This window comes from Mytilus trossulus, chromosome 8 (assembly GCF_036588685.1).
Source record: "Mytilus trossulus isolate FHL-02 chromosome 8, PNRI_Mtr1.1.1.hap1, whole genome shotgun sequence".
Taxonomy (NCBI): domain Eukaryota; kingdom Metazoa; phylum Mollusca; class Bivalvia; order Mytilida; family Mytilidae; genus Mytilus; species Mytilus trossulus.
Genome location: NC_086380.1, coordinates 63,246,743 through 63,266,422, shown reverse-complemented (window position 1 = coordinate 63,266,422; position 19,680 = coordinate 63,246,743). Strand labels below are relative to the sequence as shown.

The 19,680-nt window shown below is 30.9% G+C and overlaps 1 protein-coding gene and 1 long non-coding RNA gene across 6 annotated transcripts in view; both read left to right on the top strand.

Moving 5' to 3' along the window:
• The window catches only part of LOC134681246 (acyl-CoA dehydrogenase family member 11-like), a 533,340-nt gene that overhangs the window by 132,486 nt on the left and 381,174 nt on the right, over positions 1-19,680 (top strand). The gene's annotated exons all lie outside the window — the stretch shown is intronic.
• On the top strand, positions 15,640-19,248 carry LOC134682033 (uncharacterized). The gene is made up of 3 exons (XR_010100766.1): positions 15,640-16,172; positions 17,678-17,779; positions 18,322-19,248. It is a non-coding gene; the product is annotated as an uncharacterized LOC134682033 (long non-coding RNA).

The following is a 19,680-nucleotide window of genomic DNA, read 5'->3' as shown; positions in this document are numbered from 1 at the left end:
AGAGAGAGGGTCATTTATTTATTTTTTATGTAGAAAGGAAATAACACCTATCAAAATTTTATTTGCAATTAAACGAAGGAAAAATGTATTACAAAAATAGAGTTAATATATAAAAAAGAAGATGTGGTATGATTGCCAATGAGACAACTATCCACAAAAGACCAACACAAACATTAACAATTATAGGCCACCGTACGGCCTTCAACATTGACCAAAACCCATACCGCATATAGTCAGCTATAAAAGGCCCCGATAAGACAATGTAAAACAATTCAAACGAGAAAACTAATGGCCTTATTTATGTAAAAAAAATGAACGAAAAACAAATACGTAACACATAAACAAACGACAACCACTGAATTACAGGCTCCTGACTTGGGACAGGCTATTCTATCTCTTTAAAAATATACAATAAGATATTGTAGAAAAATTGTATTTGTCTTAAAAAAAAACGGATTATCAATACTTTTACTGTCTACATGTAGGTAATAATATCACTCCTAACATTTATTTATGTTACACGGTATTGATAGAGCATTGACAAATTATTTTATAAGATCTTATTATATGAATTGGGTTTGATTTAGAAAGGGTATTCTATGGCCATTGTTGTAATCTAGTTCGTTCTGTGTGTGTTACATTTTAACGTTGTGTCCTTTGTTTTCTCTTATTTTTGAGTGTGAATTCACATTACTATAAGACGTGTCACGGTACTTATCTATCCCAAATTCTTGTATTTGGTTTTGATGTTATAGTTGTTATTCTCATAGGATTTTGTCTAATGCTTAGTCCGTTTCTGTGTATGTTACATTTTAATGTTGTGTCGTTGTTAATGCGTTTCCCTCAGATTTAGTGTGTTACCCCGATTTTTTTTTTGTCCATGGATTTATGTTTTGAACAGCGGTATACTACTGTTGCCTTTATTTACGGAATACCAAATAAAGTTTTTGGTGGGATATTGGATTGTCGATGAAGATCAATAATCAAGTTAGTATTGTCATAATATTATCCACCAAACCAACTTATGTAGATATTAGCACCTATGAGGTGTAATAGAGAAAACAACACAAGCGACATAAGTATCTACTTTATACGTTAAATGTTACTTAACAATGGTATTTATACGTAGGAAGCGTAAACTTCATGTTATTTATACCTTCCAAACGTCATTTCAACATACATTATACAAATGAAAGTGAAAATTATTAATTTGGATTGTCTTTCTTTTCCCAAAATCATTTTAAGACGTTAAACAGGTGAAAACGTATGTATTAATCACTGACTTTGCATACGTAAGATGGTAAGTCGGTGATTGTTTTTACAGATTCATTTTTTTTGACAGCAGGCTAAAAAATACGATTTTAATAGATAAAATGAAATATATCAGTATCTTTTAATTTAAGTTGACATATTTGATACCTTTTTTTCAAATTGATTTATTTAAAATTTCGGTGAAGTTTACAGTTGTTATGTTAATGTGCAATGTTATTTATCAATCGATGAACACTTATTTAGATAACTAGAAGATCTTTGTCGATTAAAAAATTGTGTCCTGCATTTTTTTAAAGTTGTAATTTCTGTCCTGCATTTTTATTTTTCACAATATATGGTCCTGGTTTTTTTTTGCCCAGTTGCTCATCCTGCCTTTTTTCAATCGAAACTCATGTCCTGTATTTTTTAAATCAAAATTTCTGTCCTGCCTTTTTTTTTTTAAATTTCACCCAACCGGAACTTGTACAACCTTATTTAAAAAATCTAATGATTAAACGAATGCTCTTTGATGAAACAAATGTTTTAATCTCATAGATAAAATCCGTTTACATGGTGTCAACATCGATGTTTATGGTATAAAAGCGTCAAAAGGGGGATCTAAATAAAACATATAGATCACAGAAAAATATTTCTTATAGGAAATTGTTGTTTAAAAACATATTCCATTCTTGCTTCGTATCACTAGTTTCCAATCAGTTCTTATCTGTCAAGTTCGTAATCCAGTCGTAGCTAATATAAGTTAAAGCGACTTTACGACAACAATTACATGAACCGTCAATGAATTGTAGTCTAGGCCTTTTATCTGCAATATTGTATTATGCATTTTCTACACAAAATGTAAAGCTCTTGATCGACTCAGTTTTGAAGAGACCAATAATTTTGATAGACTCATTTTTTAAAGATTAACAAAACATATTAAAATCCTAATTAATGTAGGAAAATGAACGAAAAACAAATATGTAGCACGGCACCAAACGACAACCACTGAAATACAGGCTCTAGACTTGGGGGACAGGCACATATGTACGTAAAACGGGGTTAAACATGTTAGCGGAGTCCCAACCCTCCCCTAACCTGGAATAGTGGTGTTATACATGTAGTACAATATATGAATGAAATGTAAAAATCATTTGAAAAAGGCTTATCTGCAGATATTCGGTCTCCACAGTATTTCATGTACCTTTTGGGAACCCGCAAATAAATTTGCTATTCTCTTTATTTCATAGCATCGTTATGTTACATATTTATATATGGCGTTTAAAGCCAACACGCAAAGATATGCTGATTAAGTTTAACTTGGGTTAATTAAACTAAATTGATTTGTGAGGCACTTGTGCTTAATTAGCTAAAAAAACATTTTGTTGATTGATATAGATCGTTACTCATCTAGTGTTAACTGGTTATACAAGTTCCTGACCTGTGAAGTGGAGCTGTAGGAGACTTTATTATATTTGTTTGTCTATCTGTCTGTCGGGTGGTCTTGTCTGTCTGTCTGTCTGGTGATCTTGTCTATCTGTCAGTTTATCTGGTGTTCTTGTCCGTCTGTCTGTTTATCAGGTGTGTCTGTCTCAGACTGTCTGTCTGGTGGTCTTGTCTGTCTGTCTGTCTGTTTAGTGGTCTTTTCTGTCTGTCTGTTGGTCTAGTCTGGCTGGCTGGCTGTGTGTCTGGTTATCTTGTCTGGCTGGCTGTTTGTCTGGTTATCTTGTCTGGCTGGCTGTCTGTCTGTGTCTGTTTGGTGGTCTTGTTTGTGTGTCTGTCTGGTGGTGTTTTGTATGTCTGTCTGGTGGTTTTGTTTGTGTGACTGTCTGGTGGTCTTGTCTATCGGTCTGCCTCTCTGATGGTCTTATCTGTCTGTATATCTGTCTTTCTTGTGGTATTGTCTGGCTGGCAAATGTCCATGATTAAATCCAGATCAAGTTCGATTTTGTTTGGGTCTTATGAGTTTGGCCGTGTAATTATTTATATGCTGAATACTATCAACGCTAGTCTGTGAACACACTTGTTTCATTCGATATTTCATAAACGTATTTGCAAGAAGTTCTTCCCAAAACATAAACTTCGTTATTTATGTGTTCAACCTTACTGTGGATACTCTTTTAAAGAGATGTTTGGTAAAATATGGCCAGGAGATAGCCACTAAGATGTTCCGTTAATTTTCTTTCTAATGTTAACATCATAGAAGGAACGAACAATCTTTTTATTTGTTTAAAAAATTTTGTGCGGAGGAGCATTTTATTTCGTACAGACAATTTGATGAAGTATATATGAAGCAATAAAGAATAAAACTTTTAAATAAATCCTTTGTTCAACCACAAAAGATGAATGGTAGATATCTAACAATATTAACAATCAGATAGCTAACTTCAAGGGGGAGTAATGTTTGTTTTAAGCAACTATTGGTTACCGTATGACCTTCATTATTGAGGTTTAGTCCAGACCCAGGGCTCAATTTCAGATTGCCTTAATTATGTACTGACAACAATAAACAAACATGAACTATCTTGATATTAAATATACGACACATATATGTTGACGTGAAGTTTTGTATCAACCATAAATATTTGGGCGTATTGCATTTCCGCTAATTTTTCAAAACCCCAATACTACGTTTCCGCAAATTTAAAGTATACGTTTCCGCAATTTGTATTTATTACTTTTCCGGAAATTTACCTTGTAAATTCTTAATATTTGAATATATTAAATACATTATTTGAGTGCCGATTACATAGACAAAGATTCGGACTTTGTTAAATTGCTAACACATTTCTTTGGTTTGGCTTACTTTCAAAGTGACATGATTGAAGAATGCTTTGTTGAATTAATAGCCGATGCTCCATCTTGCGATACATGCATGACGTTTGTCGATTATATATTGGAATTGTGTATAAGATGACAAGACGAGATTACCACCAACCATTTGGACATCACCTCCTGACCAAAGGATAAGAGAACAACGAATGGTGCCGAGCCTTTAATGCCCACCCAAACGAGCAGTTTTATGCTACCCTTCTTAACATTTTTGTCTTTGTCGATGTGTTATTGAAACTACAAACAACATCGTACATAAAGATGAGAACTCTAACTGTAAAAACATCCGTTTGGAAATATGAAAAGGAGATGGACTTCCTTCTCGAACACAATACAAAATTTGTAAACGGTGAATGTACTACTGTAGACTTTGTAAGACGTGTTGGTTACACTGAAATATTCTGCCAGAACTGACTTATGAACTCATATCAAGATATATCTGATAAGTGCTGACTTTTGAACATACGCTTTGATATATATATACATTTTAATGATGAATTTTACTTGCATGTAATGAAGACCTTTAACTTATAAATATTTTTTATTGTGGCTTTGCTTTCATCAACAGATTACTTTTAATATTATTTGCGGTAATAATAAGTAATAATTGATTTTTCCGGAATAGTAACTTTTTTTCCGGAAAAGTAAGATATTTATTTGCGGAATCGTAAACTTTTTTTTCCGGAAACGTCATATTTTTTTTCCGGAAAAGTAATGTCAATTTGCGGAAACGTAAAACGCCGAAATATTTATCTTTAGATATTTTTTATAATTTCACACATGTTGATTCTGACTTGACTCTGAGGTATATCTGAAGTATTTTCGTAGAAAAAAACCCTTCAAAATACTAGTTATGATAACTATACGTCAAATACAACTTTACGTCAAATACAACTTTTAATTAGAGATACAACCTATTTTGGTGTGAATATCGTGGATAGAAGGTCAACAAAGTGAGATGATATTTGTATTTTGAGATTTTTTATTTCAATTATAATATTATAATAATAACATGCTTTGACTTAATAATTAACCCTTGACATTGTTAACAAAGTACAGTACTTGCAACCTTAGGCGTTACTATTTCAGCGATCAGTCAGCGGTCATCGATCTGTCACCGATCAGTCAAGTTCGCGTTAAACTCACGTCAGCAATCTGTCAGACTTATAGTAAAAGTAATTGACTGATCGGACTGATCGGACGGATAGTACCGATCGACCTTGATGACGGATTGAACTTTAATACGTCACATGATAAACTAATACAAATTACGGAACTTAGTCTCGTTTAATCTAATTAAAATGGCGACTCTTGAAAATCGAACGTTCAATTATACATTTTGTTTATTAATTATTTAGCAAAGTTTTATGAATTGAAATGAAAAGAAATGTACAGATAAAACCTAAATTAAAATATCATCATTAAAGAATGGTCTTTTTCGTTTTATTTAGGTTATATATTTTCAAAACCGGCGAGTTCTAAAACGGTGTCTACATCGCGGTTTTATTTTCTTATTTTCCAAACATTCTCGGGAAAACAAAATGAAAGAATCAGTTATTGAAAAATGTAGTCTATTTTTTTCAATATTTTAAATTTTTGTATCCTTATCCTGAGACTACTGTTATAGTAGTCTCAGCCTTATCATCATAAAATTCTTAAAAAAAACTTAATCACGGACTTTCTATATTCTCGTCACAATCGAAGCATTTAAAATAACAAATTACAACAATAACTGCTGTATTTTTTAACAAGAAAAAGAAATAATTTTAATTTTATTTATTGTGTCGGTTTATTTAACGCATCAATGTAAAAATATCGGAAATTGATGAGACTGTCATTAAAGTGAGAGGGTTAGCGCTATAGAACCAGGTGTAATCCACCATTTTCTACATTTGAAAATGCCTGTACCAAGTCAGGAATTTGACAGTTCTTGTCCATTCGTTTTTGATGCGTTTTGTTTGTTTTTGCCATGTGATTATGGACTTTCCCAATTGATCTTCCTCTAAGTTCAGTATTTTTGTGATTTTACTTTTTTTTAAACGATGCAAACAACATAACTTTATATTTTCTGATAGTCTTTTTGTAATAAAAAAGATAACTTCTCCTAAACAATAAAAAGTACATCATTACATCTCAATTCTAATTAGCAGACTTGTCTCAAGATGGTAAAATAACTGATTTTAAATAAAATAGTATCATCTTTAACAAAAAGAAGAATAATTTTGGTTATTCTAAACAATGCGAATAAAATTTTAGTATGATTTCTCTGACATTTCTTTAATTTTATGAACAAAAAAACTATTTCAACTATAAAAATTACAAAATCCAATGGCGGTCAATAATTTTCAGTAAAATGAAACAATATTTGCATTTTAGGAAACGCGTACAAAAATTTTATATCTTTTTCCTAAAAGTAAGCATCTTTTATGAAGAACAGCCAATCTTGATGTACAATAAGTACTAAAATCATATGACGGTTAATAATTTGTATCAAAATAAATCAATAACTACATTCTTATTCCACAAAAATAAAAGTTTATGTATTTTAATTCTCATTATATCTGAATTCTGATTAGAAGACTTGTCTCATGATGGTAAAAATAACTGATTTCAAATAAAATAGTATCATTTTTGATAAAAAGAAGAATAATTTTGATTATTTTAAACATGGCGAACAAAATTTTAGTAGGATTTTTCTGATATTCCTTCAATTTTATGAAAAAAAACTATTCTAAACTATAAAAAGTACAAAATTCCAATGGCGGTCAATAATTTTCAGTAAAATGAAGAAATATTTGTATTTTATGCAACGCGTACAAAAATTTTATATCTTTTTCCTGAAAGTTAGATTATTCTATGAAGAACAGCCAATCATGATGTACAAAAAGTACTGAAATCATATGACGGTTAATAATTTGCATCAAAATAAATCAATAACTGCATTCTTATTCCACAAAAATAAAAGTTTAAGTATTTCAATTCTCACTATATCTCTATTCTGATTAGTAGACTTGTCTCTAGATGGTAAAAATAACTGATTTCAAATAAAATAGTATCATTTTTAATAAAAAGAAGAATAATTTTGGTTATTTTTAACAATGCGAATAATATTTCAGTATGATTTCTCTGTCATTCTTTTAATTTTATGAAAAAAAACTATTCTAAACTATCAAAAGTACAAAAATCCAATGGCGGTCAATAATATTCAGTAAAATGAAGAAATATTTGCATTTTAGGCAACGTGTACAAAAATTTAATATCTTTTTCCTTAAAGTAAAATTATTTTATGAAGAACAGCCAATGTACAAAAAGTACTGAAATCATATGACAGTTAATAATATGCATCAAAATAAATCAATAACTACATTCTTATTCCACAAAAATAAAAGTGTAAGTATTTTAATTCTCATTATATCTGAATTCTGATTAGAAGACTTGTCTCAAGATGGTAAAAATAACTGATTTCAAATAAAATAGTATCATTTTTGATAAAAAGAAGAATAATTTTGATTATTTTAAACAATGGGAACAAAATTTTAGTGGGATTTTTCTGACATTCTTTTAATTTATGAGAAAAACCTATTCTTAAATATAAAAAGTACAAAAATCCAATGGCGGTCAATAATTTTCAGTAAAATGAAGAAATATTTGCATTTTAGGCAACGCGTACAAAAAATTTATATCTTTTTCCTGAAAGTTAGAATATTCTATGAAGAACAGCCAATCATGATGTACAAAAAGTACTGAAATCATATGACGGTTAATAATTTGCATCAAAATAAATCAATAACTGCATTCTTATTCCACAAAAATAAAAGTTTAAGTATTTTAATTCTCACAATATCTCTATTCTGATTAGAAGACTTGTCTCAAGATGGTAAAAATAACTGATTTCAAATAAAATAGTATCATTTTTAATAAAAAGAAGAATAATTTTTTTTTTTTTTTAACAATGCGAATAAAATTTCAGTATGATTTCTCTGCCATTCTTTTAATTTTATGAAAAAAAAACTATTCTAAACTATAAAAAGTACAAAAATCCAATGGCGGTCAATAATATTCAGTAAAATGAAGAAAGATTTGCATTTTAGGCAACACGTACAAAAATTTAATATCTTTTTCCTTACAGTAAAATTATTTTATGAAGAACAGCCAATCATTATGTACAAAAAGTACTGAAATCATATGACAGTTAATAATATGCATCAAAATAAATAAATAACTACATTCTTATTCCGCCAAAATAAAAGTTTAAGTATTTTAATTCTCATTATATCTGAATTCTGATTAGAAGACTTGTCTCAAGATGATAAAAATAACTGATTTCAAATAAAATAGTATCATTTTTGATAAAAAGAATAATTTTGATTATTTTAAACAATGGGAACAAAATTTTAGTGGGATTTTTCTGACATTCTTTTAATTTATGAGAAAAAACTATTCTTAAATATAAAAAGTACAAAAATCCAATGGCGGTCAATAATTTTCAGTAAAATGAAGAAATATTTGCATTTTAGGCAACGCGTACAAAAATTTTATGTCTTTTTCCTGAAAGTTAGATTATTCCATGAAGAACAGCCAATCATGATGTACAAAAAGGACTGAAATCATATGATTAATTTTGCTAATTCTAAACAATGGGAACAAACTTTTAATATCATTTCTTTGACATTCTTTTAATTTCATGAAAAAAACAACCTATTCGAAACTATTAAAAGTTCAAAAATCCAATGGCGGTCAACAATAACCATTTTCGTAGAAATAAGTTCATGTTAACTGAGTCATATAATACAATTATGTATTATATGTCTCTGATGTTTATAATATTTAATACGAAAATATTAATTAACACAAATAATTTAACGCTCTAAGCATCTTATTCTGTTAAACTATTTTTACTTTTTTATTGCAACTAATTTTATTACAAATTATAACGTGTAAATTAAGGTGTCTTCGTAGAGGTCCGCGTTCATCGATTGTAAACACTGTGGAGTTCGGTTTACATGAGAATTTTAAATATATACGTTTCCGTCCGATCCGTGCATAAATTTAATTTACTGATCGATCGGTGACAGTTGTCAGGGTAACTCTTACATAGGTTATTTGACTTATCTGACGGATCCTATGGGTCACCGATCACCGATCACTCATCGATCAGTCAAACATCCGTCACCGATCATTCACCGATCAGTCAAGTTCACGTCAAACAGTAACGCCTAAGGTTGCAAGTACTGTATAACAGATGTATGGCAGTGTCTCCAGTTATTGAATCCTAAACTGGATATCAGCTCTTTATATCTTCCTTTGCTTCTATCAATTACGATTTTTTTTCTTGCGATTTAATGGTCAATAATTTTAAGTTACCAGAATCACTAAATAATAAAAAAAATCAAAACTTCTTTTTCAAGTTTAAGACGTGTATGTTAGCGTAAAGATCGACTAATTGTGCACTGAAGAAATCTCTTTTTTGGAAAGGGAATAAAAACGAAAAAGCAAACATGTGCGAACCTAACACAAATATTATAAGCAGCAACAAAGTCAAGCACTGAGTAGCATATGACCGAGCATAAATTATGGCGGTGGACAAACATGTTTAACTTCTCAAAATTCTCTCCTATGTTTATAAGAAAGCGATGCAACAGCAGTCGGTAAAAATCAGTTTAAAAAGACAGTTGCAACAATTCACATTAAACAACTTGTAAGAAATAGTCTAAGCTAGGACATCTAAGCTAGGACATAGATTAACGATCTGAGATATTAAATCCCGGAATGACGAAGTATAAAAAAAATGAAAGACGAAAACATTTCAGAAAGACCACACCAGACCATAAAGAAGAATTCAGCCGATTAATGGCATTGGGCTGTATCTGGTTTTTGATCCGTTTGTTTCTATCAAACAAAAAAGACTTACACGTACAGTATCAACCAACAAAAGATTGTTTAATTGTCCAATGTATTCATGATTTTCCAACTGAAAATAAACGTTTTCCACTAGTTTTGTCTTAATTCAAATATTCTAATTAGATTAAGGAAAAATATAAAGATAAAGGCAATTTATGGCTGAATGCATTTTGGAAAAAGGGAGACAATTCAATCTCAAATATAGTCTTAATTGTGATTTCTTACGTATACTTTATGTATGACGTTAGTAAAGTCAGATATCGAGAATTCTCTATTACCACCTAATCATGGGACTTCACATCCGATTACATACGAAAATAGGTCGACAAAAATATTCCCTTGAATTTGACAGTTGTATGTAATTAATCCTAAATTTTATTGCAGTAAATCCTTTGCAAGTAATAAACATGTGTCTTTGGTATTTCAAAGCACCATTATTTTTTTTTAATTTGGGTTTCTATAGAATATTTTGGAAACTTGAAGTTACATGGTTACTAAAGCTTATACACAGGTTAAATAAGGGAGAAATTTGTTTGGTTAACTTCCAGTGATGGTTATTTTCTTATATGTAATGAAATGTTATGTGATTCTTTTTCTATAATACTAAACTCATTCCTGACTTTACACAGGCATTTCCTTAAGTAAAATGGTGGATTAAACCTTAATTTATAGCTAGCTAATCTTCTCACTTGTATGACAGTCGCATACAATTCTATTGTATTTACAATGATGTGTGAACAAGCAAGACATAATAGGTAAACATGTCAAAAATAGGGGTACAGCGGTTAAAATTGATTTATACGTGATAATAAATTCCGAAACATATAGATGTATCCAAATTCATATACAAGACAAACAATAGATGATCCTGACGTAGGACAGGCGCAAACATGAACAGGTTTTGTGAGTTCTCAACCCCCTTCCACCTCTAGCCAATTTTTAACACACGAACACACATCAATGTACATAGTTAAAATCACCTCAAATAGTTTAAATATAAACAATCACATTCTGGCCTTTTTAATACACATGTAATTAGGTGTTTGGCATTTTTCTTAATGAGATAATGTTTTTGCTATGGCCATGGCAGTATTGCTCTTTCGGTTTGTTTTTCTTTAAATAGGTCAACATGTTTAAAGCCCCTTCAAAAAAAGATATGCAAGACAAAACTCATAATATTTCTTGTAATTTCTAACAGTCTACTGTATCTTTAACAGCAAGAACAGCGAACAAATGTTGTTTGGCAAATATCAAATGGGACAAAAAGATTGGGTGAGGGTCTATAAATATTGTGTTGAAGGAGTATTGTAAAATATATACTCATATAATTCTGACTTACATTTGAATTTCAGAGAATCTACTGTTATCAGTTGGTGTCGTATCACTTTTGTCTGAAAAAAAATATACATTATAATATAACGACTTTTCTTTTCATAAAAACATTAGTTATATATATATATATATTGGTTAAGTAAATGTAAACACGCGGATATGCCCATAGGCGTTGTAATAGGGGACCAAGGTGTAATCGGATATTCGAACTCAAAATTGTCGCATATTTCACCAAGTGGTCAAACTATCTTCCGTAAATATTAACTAAGTTGCATGATGATATATAAGAAAATATTGCCAGTGCAAAGATCACCACATCATGCTTAGCCTTAATACTAGAGTATTCAAACAAAACGTTCCATCACTATCAATATATATTGTTGATGAATGTATGTAATTTGCTTATTGTTGATATCAAATATGCAAAGATTTAAAATAACATGAACATTTTGGTATTGATATATACTTTTGACGACTAATAGCAGACCATAACAGAAGAAATGCAACAACTCTAGAAGGTTATGTTCATAGTTTAAAACTCTACAAATATATCAGGCGTAGAATGTGAACAATGTCTACATAAGACTCACCAGTGGCGCTCAATGTGAAATACTAGGAAAACTAAATAACAAATTATAAGTTTTAACAGTATGAACTACTCATTGCCTAAACCATTGTAATATATACCAGAGGATAGACAATTTACAGTTTTAATATTTCTAAAACATTAAATAAACTAAAAACCAATTAAAAATAATATTTCATGTTACCACATACATGTAAAAGCTGAATATGTGGGTGGTAAACTCCTTATGTAGGTCGAGTGGGTGGAAAACGTATCAAAGATAGATGGTTTATGAACTAATTTTATATACACGCGTTTCGTCTACATATAAGTGGCATGCACATCAAACCAATTATAAAGCCAGGTCATTTTTAAGAAAATTAATCACGAACATTCCATATAGTTGTGCCAGATAGAACTAATGCAATGTAAAGTAGAAAAAGTGACGTTTTGAATATTTCAACACTTTAGGAACAGTGAATAACTAGAAAGGAAAATATTAATTATATTTCATATTAGCACAAACGTGCACCAAATATTGAATAATCCCATTTGTTATAATAGTTTATCAAAGCCAACTTGCGAACAAAAAAGTCCATTATAAGGGCGTAGCGTCCACATTCAGACTCAACAAATGTTTATTGGTATGTTAAGCTTGTTAATTCTAAAGTCATTATAAACTTGTTCAAATTTCCCGTAATTTTTTTTTCGACAATTCTAGAGAACGACGAAGCTGATTCTTTAAGAAGCAACCATTTTCAATTATAAAAAAAAATTGAAAATACTAAACAAATGGACAAAAATCTCATCGTAAAAAATCTAAGATGCTTGAGTTAAATGTGTCCCAAACACGTAAAACTCAAAAGTATCTGGCATTAAACATGGCTGCCAAAAAAATAAAATAAAAAAAAGCGTTAGAGGTCTCTCCGTATAAATCTTTTTCATAAATGATAAGATGATCAAAGCTACTCCGGCTAAATCAAAGTTGCTTTTAACTTTTCATTAAGGAGACACGGTAGTATTTCCTGATATTATGGGATAATAATAGCTTTTTCGCCACTTTCTCATGCCACTGCTGGTGGACGTTTCATCCCCGAGGGTATCACCAGCCCAGTAGTCAGCACTTCGGTGTTTACATGAATATCAATTATAAGGTCATTTTTATAAATTTTCGGTTTACAAAAGTTTGAATTTTTCGAAAAACTAAGGATTTTCTCACCCCAGGAGTAGATAACCTTAGCCGTATTTGGCACAACTTTTTGGAATTTTGGATCCTCAATGCTCTTCAACTTTGTATTTATTTGGCTTTTTAACTATTTTGATCTGAGAGTCACTGATGAGTCTTGTGTAGGCGAAACGCGCGTCTGGCGTACAAAATTATAATCCTGGTACTTTTGATAACTATCTCCACTGGCCAAATTTCTACAAACACAGTACACTGAAGTACTTCCATTATAACGTTCAGAATTCAATTTGAATATGTATCAAGACAGTTTAGGTTTTTGGGCTTTTGGGCATTAAAAAACTTACGGCCACTAGTGTTTTCTCAAAAAACAATTATTTCATATTTTTCTACACCTGATGCATTCCTCAGTTTGTGAAAGTATGTTCAGTTAATACTGTAGTTTGTGTACACTCTTACTGTTCATATACATTGACTTATATATGATACATAGAAGAGCATCATACATTTGAAATGCAAACACTACTGTGCCACCTTAACAAAGATATAACTTTAAACAAGCCGTGACTTCTATTGTGAATAGACTCTCAAATAGGAGACATATCAAAATAATGAATATAAGTTTGCATTTATTTCTTACCAAACAGGAATTAATGTTTGGACCCTCCCCTAGCTGGCAGACTTTTACTTTTTTCATCTGAATATTTTCAATGAAAGGGTAAACAAAACCCCAATATATGATGTTTCAAGTCAACACAGAAGTAATACATGATGATGCAAGAGGAATTACTAGTATTGGATTATCAACTCGAATTTTTAGTTAATCTGACGGAAAGAAACAGTTTAACCACCAAATTATGTAATTTGATAGTAAAGTCCATTCCACATTTTTCAGCATGGATTACATTCTTCTATCCTAGATTATAAAGGCAACATAACAATATTCTTAAGATGGCATTTTAAAAATATTATTCTAAAAGATATGCCAACACAAAAATAGTGATTTGCGATAGGAACTGGGTCAACTCTAAAATTCCAAAGGTGACGACAGTTAAGAGCCAATCCGCCAGAAAACCATGCAATATTCAGAAAATCGTCCAAATCGACAATCACAACATGACAAATTTTTATATATCATCTCAATCCTTGACATAAAATAAAAAAAATTGGCTACTTAATTTTCGCCAGAATTGTATCTATTTTTAGTAACAGCCTCATTTGCATAATTATGTAAATTCATTAGAAAACCAAGGAAAAATCCAACATTTAATGCCTTTTAAGAACTACCAAGAAGCATATTAAATAGGGGAGTTGAGTTTTTAGAGTAATGTCAGTTGGAACCCATTCATTTTACCATGTTCTGGTCAATACAAATGAAAATTTAAACTATTTGGCACATTGCCAGGAGCACGGACGCAAAGGCTGGATTTTCCATACATGAATTTACATGACTTTTACTTGCTTCTAACTTGCAAGACCCATTCCGTATATGTTTACAACTTATATTAGTTTTAATTATGGTATATTTTTTATAATAGATTAAAATATTAAGCTTGGCAAATGACTAATTAGATATAGGAAGATGTGGTGTGAGTGCCAATGAGACAACTCTCCATCCAAATAACAATTTAAAAATTAAACCATTATAGGTTAAAGTACGGCCTTCAACACGGAGCCTTGGCTCACACCGAACAACAAGCTATAAAGGGCCCCAAAATTACTAGTGTAAAACCATTCAAACGGGAAAACCAACGGTCTAATCTATATAAACAAAACGAGAAACGAGAAACACGTATATATTACAGAAACAAACGACAACTACTGTACATCAGATTCCTGACTTAGGACAGGTGCAAAAATTTGCAGCGGGATTAAACGTTTTAATGGGCCCAAACCTTCTCCCTTTTTCTGAAACAATAGCATTACATCACAACATATAAAAACATACGATAAAATATCAATTAGCAGACTTAACTCAATCAAAAAACGTATGATTACACAAAGAACGAATAAATTTGATCTGCGATATCTGAATACAAATGCACAGTTAATTAAATATTAGAGACAAACAGTCATGACCAAAAGGCTATCAAACAAATTCAAACACACTGAGAAATATTTAACCAATCAATGTTCACTTTAGAAAAAAAACGGTTTTTTATAATCTTGAAGTTTATACAAATGTTGTAAGAATAAGTGAAAAATTGAAGATATTACAAATAATCAAAGCTGGTATACAGCCAAGATCCATATAAATAAAAATGACAAAAAAGCATTATAAACAGTATCAACAGGTCGAATTAACAAGAAAATACGATTTGAGAGTACTCGTAATACATGTTAATTTTTGCCTTGGAAGAATGGTGATTTTAGTCCCGAATTGGCACATTTTGATTTTGATTTTAATTTAATTCGAAATACAATTGTAATAAAATAGCTAATAAAATCATTTAAAAAAGTAAAATAGATATGTCTAAAAATTTAAATAAGACGTTTTTGTACTGCAAGTGCAAAAATCAATCAATATTGGCTGAAACCAGGGAGTACATCTTTTATGCTCTTCCATTGACTTATCTCCCTTGGACAACATGTCAGCTCCCAGTGATGGACTTGGCAGACAAAGTTTACAGCGAAGTTTGCAACTTTAATAATCTAGGAGGAGTATTTGGGCTATCCCATCATTATGCATCTTCATATTACAAACTATTTAAGATATCTGAATGCACTAAAGACCAAATTAGCATTTCCCAAAAGAATAGTTACTGCCAATGCAAGAATCTGCCAATCCTGACAATAAATTACCAGACAATAATCATAACTTAGTGAATAAACATGATGAAAACTATGGTGTAGAATTTCCAACAGGAGTCCTTGTTTTATTTAAGACGAGGAGTGGTTTATTTTCCTATGGTTGTTATATCATCTCGTCTTAGACATGTTAGAATATGCTTGAAGTACAGGGACTTTCATGGAATTCATTGACATCATAGTCAAGCAAGATGTCAACATCTCGTCCAATGTTTTCCAGCAAAGCCAATTTGAAAGCTGACCAAGGATCTTCATCATTTCGTGACAGGGTGTATACAGGATGAGTCATTCCACTAGGATCAGGTACATTTTACAACTCTTAACAATCAATTTTCATAAGTACATCTCTTAACAATCAATTTTCATTAGTTCCTTATACATGTATAAAGGCCGTTTAAGGGGGTTTCATTGGGGGGGGGGGGGGGGGGGGGGGGGTGTTCTGATCCCGGATTTGGCGGAACACCGCTTATTGTTTTGTTAGATTCCAGTATCCCAGCTATACTATGCATCTAACCAATTCTCATTTTTTATAATTTCCCTTGTCCGGCTAGACCTTAATTCCTGTTTTCACGGCACAATAATTTGACTTTCCCCTGTCACGCTTACGAAAAATTGGCAATCCCGCATCACGCTTAGACCCTAATAAGACCCACTATATAGTCAATCTGAAAGTAGGGGACCAACATTTGATACAATAGCCAGATGAAAAAAAGAACAGAGGGAGTTGAAGTTGAAAGGGCATGTGAATATTCTTTTACACCTGACCTGTTTCTAGGACATCTTATCTATTTCCTATAACCAAGTGCAAACAAATAATATACTGTAAATTGAGAAATTATTGTAATGTTTTTATTATTGCTAGAATGTGAAAGGGTAATCATGTAAAACATTTTTTTTTTGTAATTGCAATTTAATTAAAACTCACATTTTGAGTATTTTTTATATGAATCAAACAGGATATTTCTGAATATCGCAAAATTTAAATCACATTTCAGTCTTGAATTATAAAACCGCATTAATAAACCCATGCAACAGTTATATATTAAATGTATATGGCATGAGTCTTGGGACCATTTAATTACAAAAAAGAAATGGGGATTAGAATGGTCAAAATATCCTTGTCAGCTAAGGACAGAATTTAAATTGTTAAGTTATTAACCAGGGTACAATATACATCATGTACATGTATATTTATTTTTTGCTTAAAAAACAATTTATAGACCATAAGCCTGATAAGCATGATAGTAATCAAAATTTATTTCAACATGTTCAACATTAAGCAGGACAATGTTTTTATTCTCTTACCCTTAGTTTAATTTTAAGTTTTTAATGGTAGTTGTACATGTTCAGGTCTCTGTTTATTAAAAAAGCTTCTACCTGGTGGTAAAGCCTCATTCCAAAACATGTTTTACATACAACATACTGTACATGAAACACTAGGTAACTTTATCTAAAGAATAATCTTCTTTAATGATCTATTATACAATGTCAATGAATGTAGGCCATGGCGACTAAAAAATCAAAAGGCATTGCAAACTTTTATAAAGTTCAATTTTGGGACCTTTCATGTACATTGATGTACATGTATGTATAAATGTATGAATTATATTTATAGATAGATATAGGAAGATGTGGTGTGAGTGCCAATGAGACAACTCTCCATCCAAATAACAATTTAAAAAGTAAACTATAGAGCCCTTTTTAAAAGAAACAAAAAAAAAACATGCACAGTGATGCTACACTACCCTACAATTCCTGTGATACAAAATTGAAGAATTATTTTATAGTTTAACACTTTTCATTTGTAGGACTATTGTCATGATAATAGATGCAGGCAATGCTGATGATTTTTGTGAATGTGACAATACATAGCCAGGTCAAACTAAATACATGTAAAGAACAAGATACTGGTAAGATATTATTAACTTATATATTAATTTAACTGTTTGGAAAATATGGTTATCATGACATACAAAGTATATACGTCATCACCTTTATAATAATTATACATCAGTTTTATTGAACATGTCTTTGTTATCTTGGTTTTCCCATTGAAAAATCACTTTTATACTAATTCAATGTGTAGTAGGAATACATGTAGTACATTTGTACATATGTAGGGCGGCTCCTATGTTTTGCATTCAACAACTATTACATTTTCAAGATGGCCACCAAGGATGGCAAAAAAAAAAGTTGTCATCTTTATTTCCTGTCAGTGGTAAACATGTAAATGAAAAATATGAAAAAAAGTGGTATGATTGCCAATTAGAATAAATGACATACAACTTATATGTAAGCTATAGGTCTTCATATGCCATATGGCCTTCAACAATGCACAAGACCAATACTGCATATCTATTTAGCCATAGAAGGCCAAAAAATTAGAAAATGAAAAAATATGAAAGCTAACAGCCTGATCTATATATGTACATGTATGTTTTGTGATTTTCAGATCTAGACTCACAGCTAACTGAACTTTTACAGCAGTCAACATCAGATTGGAAGACTGATAATGCCTCTGACAGAAACAATTTCAACCAACCAAACAAGTAACAGAAACTTTGCATCTTTAAACCACTACTTACATCTTCCATGGGATGATGTTCCACAAAATAACAGTTCATCATTTAAATGAAGATTTTTATGTTATGGATTTTCTTTTACAAGAAAGTTAATGTACACTTGTTTTTATAGTAAAACCTTGCTGTTCAAGTATCAAAAAAACATTTAACTTTATTGAAATTTGAAGATTCATATGACTTGCTTTAATTTTGTTATTTCTCAGGATGTCATGTAGAGGTACAGTTATGACAGTAATCTAAACAGCTATTCAATTTCATTCAAAATTCTTTGAAAATTTGGCACTAGTAAATATAAACTGAAGTAATTTGTTTTTCGTTTAGTTATGGGATTTTTATGGCCAGTTACAAAGTAGTTGGTGCCTTAAGTTTTACCCTTGTACTAAAATTCAGATTTTCCGTAATTCCATAATTCAGTCATTCCGAAACAAACCATTATACAGTGTTTTTTTCTAAACGTCATAGATATTAGCCTGATTTTTGGTATGTAAGTTGACTATGATGAGTTACAGATCAAGTATAAGTTTTGTTCCACTCCCCTAATTTCTGTTGAAATTACCCGCTATGGACTTTGATAAATTGTTGAAAATCACAGTTATATGCACTTTTTTCCTAAACGCTTTCAGATATTGGGCTAATTTTTGGTATGTGAGTTACAGATCAAGTTTAAGTTTCATCATGCTACCCTAATATTTGCTGTAATTTCGGGCTTTGGACTTTGAAAAATTTTGGAAAATCAAAATATAGGGACCTTTCCTCTATTAAAATGCTTTCAGATATTGGGCTGATTTTTGGTATGTGAGCTAACCATGATGAGTTACATATCAAGTCGCTGTGTAATTTTTTCCAGAATTAAGGGTTTTAAACTTTGAAAATTGTTCAAAAATCACATTTATATGGACATTTTTCTATATGCCTCCAGATTTAGAGCTGACTTTTTATATGTGAGACAACCATCATGTTTGTATCCACATGTGTTATTGAAATTGCAGATTTTCAAATGTTTGAGACTTAGCCTTTCGTGTTGCTTTGACACATATAGTTTAAGATACATTTATGATTATCATTTTTGTATTGACTACATTACAGTAGATGCATTTATGATTTTCATGTTTTTATTGACCATAGTGCAGCAACATAGATATATAAGAATCTGGCAAATATTACCTTGTTAGCATACTAGGCTCAAAGGGCCATAAAAAAGTCCATCTCTTAGTGTCTGTTAAAATCAT